We start from the raw sequence: 5912 nt of genomic DNA, 5'->3' as shown, positions 1-5912 counted from the left end.
GGCTTTAAGAATCAAAGAAAGAAATTCTTTGATTCACACACTTTGAAAACGTGAGAGAGGAAGAAGGGTGGCTAGGGTTTTCCTTTTTATTCAATGAATGAATAATTGTTATCTATGAAGTATATTTGGGGTGTGTCTGCAAAATATCAGACTTATGTAACCTTGGGGGTGTGTCTATAAAATATCAAACTTATGTAAATGCAGTGTGTTTTGGCTTAATAATGTGTATGAATATTGTTAAGTCCTGTAACTAATTCATTAAGTAAAGTTTTTCACTTCTTTTTAGTTGAAACAGACTCTCTTGGTTTTCTCTCTGCTTTTCTTGCTTATTTTCTTGCTTTTCTTCAATTCTTTCATGGTATCAGAGCTATAGACAAGCGTTAATGGCTGATTCTATTCCTGAGTCTTCCAATTTTGCAGTGAAACCAGAATATGAGCAAGTTGCTAGCTCTGGAGCTTGTAATTTAGCTACTCATTCAACACTACCGACACTCTCGGTAAAGCTAATGGAGAAGAATTATGGGTACTGGAGGTCCCAACTCTTTCCTACTCCTGCGTCACACGACCTTGATGGCTTCATTACCGGTGAGAATACATGTCCTCCCATGTTTTTACTTGAAAAGTCTACTGCATGTGAAGAGTTTGTTAAAAGATCAAACCCTAAGTACTTTAATTGGAAACGCACAGATCAATTCTTAGTTAGCTGGTTGTTTTCGTCCATATCTGAGTCTATGTTCAGACATGTAGCTAAATGTGTTAGCTCGTATGAAATTTGGAATACCCTAGAATTACATTTCTAGTCTTTTTCAAAGGCCAAGACATTACACCTAATAAATCTGTTACAAACCACAACAAAGGACTCTTTGAGTATCAATGAGTATGTTTTAAAGATGAAAGAGTTAGGTGATGAGCTAGTGGCTAGTGGAGTAAATATTGGAGATGAGGAATTGCTTTTGTACATATTGGATGGTCTTGGACTAGAATATGATGTTGTAGTAGCTAGTTTAACACATAATAGCAGTACAACCAGTATACAAGAAGCTCAAATTTTTGCTCCACAAGCATGAGATAAGGCTGCAGTGACAGAATAGGGCTTTAACAAACTTTCATGAGCATCTAACAGCTACACTAATAGCTTCCAAGCAAGGATCAGTAGATTCTCCCATAGGAATGCCGATGAATTCTAATATGACAGGGACTGCAATTTAGAATAGCTCACATATGGTACAATCTGGAGTATCAAACTATTCCCCTATGTCTGGACTAGGATATCAGCATGGTTACTCACCTGGTGTTCATGGGAATAGGATATCTCATCCTATAGATGCAAGCATAAATTCTGTGAATACAGGTTATCAAGGAGTTGGATTTAATCAAACCTTTTACTCAACTGTACCACCACAGTCCTTTGCTCCACAATCCTTTGCTCCTGGTGTTACTTAGTTTCATGGTAATGTGATGAAAGGAAAAGGCAGAGTTCGAGGATACTTTAAGCCAAAATTAATTTGCCAAGTATGTGGCAAATCTGGGCATTCGGCTTTGCAGTGTTACCACAGGTTTGAGCAAGAGTATCAAAGCTTTATTACACCTTCTTATGGCTCACCAGTGCAGAATTCTCACTATAATGTAGCAGGTTCTCACTATAATGCAGTAGCTCCTACACAAGATAATTTTTCTCCGGTTTCTAGTGATTCTATCCAGGGGTTACTAGCTACTAGTTGTCCTCAACATAGTTCCTTGAATAACTCATTTACTGGCTTTCATGATTACTCTGCTCCTACACTAATTAATGCAAATCAGAATTACATAGCACCCGCTGCTTCCTCTTCATATCAAAGCACACACCTCAGTATCAAAACACAAATAGTAATACCTCAAATGCTACATTCTCTAAGGCTACGCTTGAGTCATCGTTACCTGCAGGAAACACTTATAAGCAGTAGCAACTCCTCAGACAGTGAATAATCAAACCTGGTATATGGATTCAGGTGCTTCTCATCACATGACAGTAGATGGCTCTAACCTAATGTTTAAAGCCAACTATCCAGGATGTTCTACAGTTCAAGTTGGTAATGGAGAATCTATTCCCATTACCCATACAGGTATACTTTTGGTGCCTTCCTTTGATACTCATAAAGTTGTTAAACTTAGGAATATACTATGTGTTCCAAAGATTGCAAAGAACCTGTTTAAGTATCTCACAGATTACTAGGGATAATCCTGTTATAGTAGAGTTCCATACTGATGTTTGCTTGGTAAAGGATAAGGATAGTGGGACTGTGCTACTTCAAGGGACTGTGAAGAATGGCCTTTACCAACTAGAACTGTCCACTCATGTTAGCCCTTCTGCACAAGTCTACAGCAATGCAATTTCTTCTTTACTAATAAAAGTAGAGTGTTATTCCAATGCTGGACCTCACATGACTGGTGTTGGCTTGAGCTCTGAAGCTGTTCAACTTTCTAGTTCAGGACTAAAGAGTGCTGTTAACTCTACTATCTGTAGTTTTAGTTGTAATAAAGATACAAGTCTAGATTTTTCTTTTTTATGGCATGCAAGATTGGGGCATCCAAATATGAGAACCCTTCATGCTATGTTGGAAAAATTAAATGTAAAGCATAATATGAGTAATAAAACTGCTGCCTTTTGTGAAGCTTGTCAGTATGGGAAACTACAATAGTCTCATTTTCCAACGTCTAAATTTAGAGCAAAGGCCCCCTTAGAGCTGGTCTATTCTGGTTTATGGGGCCCAGCACCTGTGCTATCTAGGGAAGGCTATATATATTATGTCATTTTTGTAGATGACTTTAGTAGGTTTACATGGATCTATCCTCTAAAACTGAAATCTGAGGCATGTGCTGTGTTTGCTCAATTTCACTCGTTTGTGGAGAAACAGTTGAATGAGAAATTGAAATGCTTACAAACAGATTGGGGTGTAGAGTTTAGGAGTTTTTCTAGCTATTTACAACAAAATGAGATCATGTTTAGGCACCCTTGTCCTTATTTTCATTAGCAAAATGAGACAGTAGAGAGAAAACACAGGTCTATTACGGAGTATGGTCTGTCTATTCTGGCACATGCTGGTATGCCTCTAAAATATTGGTGGTCAGCCTTTAGTACAACTACCTACATCCTTAACAGATTACCTACTTCAACCCTTGAGTTTGTCTCCCCCTATTATACTCTATTCAACCAGGAACCCAACTATGATGAGTTTAAGGTCTTTGGTTGTAGTTGTTATCCATATCTTAGACACTACAATAAACATAAGCTATCTTATCACATAGAAAAATGTGTTTTCCTTAGGTATAGTCTATCTCACAAGGGTTATTTGTGTCTCTCTACTGCCGGTAGAATGTTTATTATCAAACAAGTGAAATTCAATGAAGCTGAATTTCCTTTCAAAACTGATTTTAAGTTGAATGTTTCTGCTGGTATTCTTTCTCCAAATTTAGTATCTAAGAAAAACACAACTCAACCTTGGGATGTTCCTCAGCATATTTTAAGAGACCTTGATAAATCTGGTTTCCAGTCTGGTCCATCTGCTTCAACTACTCTTAACTTTGCTTCAACTACTCTTAACTCTGCTTCTAACTCACCAAATTTCACTCCCGGTTTCTTCATTATTCCTTCAAATGAAGCTACTGTTTCTAATACAATACATCCACCATCTGCTTCAGTACCACATTCTTCTTCAGAGGATTTAAATGCCTTGTTTGATTCAGTGAATGCATCTCTTGGTTTTGATGCAGTGTGTCTAGCTTCTGATTCAATACCAAGCTCTTCTTCAGGGGATAAATTTTCTGGCATACAACTAAAGGTAGTGCTACCTTGCTCCTATACTTCAGCACTTAATGTTCACCCTATGGTTACTAGGTCCAAGAGTCACATTGCTACATCCAAGTATCAAGCTTTAGTGTCATCGTCCACCATACTTTCTAAGCCCAAATCTGTAACTGAAGCTCTGCAAACTCCTGAGTGGAAACAGGCCATAGAGAATGAATATCAAGCATTATAGAAAAATAAGACATGGGAATTGGTTCTGTATGAAGAAGGCATGAATGTAGTTTCAAGTAAATGGGTTTTTAAGACCAAAGTTAATTCAGATGGTACATTACATAAATATAAAGCCAGGTTGGTTGCCAAAGGCTTCCAACAAACTCCGGGTTTGGATTATTTTGACACTTTCTCCCCTGTTATCAAGGCTGCCACAATTAGGATTATGTTGTCTTTAGCAGTCCATCATAATTGGCCCATAAAACAGCTTGATGTTAATAATGCATTTCTAAATGGGGATTTTGACGGAACAAGTTTTTATGTCACCTCCAAAAGGTTTTTTATGTTCAGGTTCTTCTCACACCAGACTGGTTTGCAGGCTTCATAAGGCCTTATATGGTCTGAAGCAAGCTCCTAGAGCATGGTTTGATAAGCTGAAAAATGCTCTGCTTGACTGGGGTTTTGTCAATTCAACTTCTGATATTAGTCTACTTTTTTACAAAAAGGAGTCTGTTGTGCTGTATCTCTTAGTATACGTTGATGATATTCTTATGAAAGGTAATGATTCTCAGCTTATTTCTCAAGTGGTGACTGATTTGAACAACAAATTTTCCTTAAAGACCCTTGGTGAAGTTCAATACTTTCTTGGTTTTGAAGTAAACAGGAGTAGTTCAAGACTATTACTGACCCAAACTAAGTATGCCCAGGATTTGTTACACAAAGCTGGTATGCAGGACTGTAAACCATGTTTAACACCTATGGCTATAGGTCTGAAACTTGGCAAGGAAGATGGTGAAGTTTTTGATCAACCAACACTCTATAGAAGTATTATTGGAGGGCTGCAGTACCTCATTCTGTCTAGACCAGAACTGGCATTTTCTGTCAATAAATTAAGTCAATTTTTGCAGCATCCTATAGTAGTTCGCTGGATAGCATGTAAAAGAGTTCTAAGGTATGTTAAGGGTACTTTGGAGTATGGCATTCTGTTTACAAGAGATAAACCTTTTACTTTGGAAGCATTTTCAGATGCATATTGGGTTAGAGATGTGACTGATCGCAGGTCAACCAATGGCTACAGTGTATTCCTTGGTGGAAACTTGATTCAATGGTCTTCCAGAAAACAGAAGATAGTGTCATTATCTTCTACTGAGGCAGAGTATAGATCACTCAGTCAAGCTGCTACTAAATTGGTATCGGTGCAACATTTGTTTACTAAACTTGGGGTTAATATAAATCATACCCGAGTAGTTTGGTGTGACAACATGAGTGCTGGAGCACTGTCATCCAACCCTATTTTTCATGCTCCCACAAAACACATTGAGATTGATGTGCATTTTGTACGGGAGCTGGTCACTAGGAAATTGCTGAATGTTCAGTATATTGCTTCTGAATATTAAATATCGGATATTTTAACAAAGGCTCTAGCTAGTGTTAGTAAACGGTCCAGTATACGCAGCGGAAACAAAAAATATAATATAACTCAGGGATCGTTTACATGAGCCAAGATCAAGGGTATGGNCCGAACTTTTAAATATCTCTCTTTCTCTCTCTCTTTTTGGTTGCATTGCATTGCATTGGGTCATCTTGTTCAAAACAAATTTGAAACGTTCAACATTTAATTCACAATGGTAAAGTTTATTTTTATTTTCTATATATTGCATCACATTTACACACAAAGTGTTTGATTAAATGTCCAACTCAAAATCAATTAGAAATTTTATGTTTTGAACAGTTTGTATGTTAGAGTAGGTGTCCTAGAGCCAATCAGTTATTATAATATTGATTATTTGGAATAATGTTTATTGATTAATGAAATATATTTTCTTCTATATCATGTAAATCATAATTGTATGTAGGGGTGTTCGGTTCCGGGTACCCTACACTTTTTGAAGGAACCGGAACCGACGGTTTCTTGAAA

This window comes from Pistacia vera, unplaced genomic scaffold, assembly GCF_008641045.1.
Source record: "Pistacia vera cultivar Batoury unplaced genomic scaffold, PisVer_v2 Contig318, whole genome shotgun sequence".
Classification (NCBI taxonomy): domain Eukaryota; kingdom Viridiplantae; phylum Streptophyta; class Magnoliopsida; order Sapindales; family Anacardiaceae; genus Pistacia; species Pistacia vera.
Note: the sequence above shows the minus strand (reverse complement) of the source record.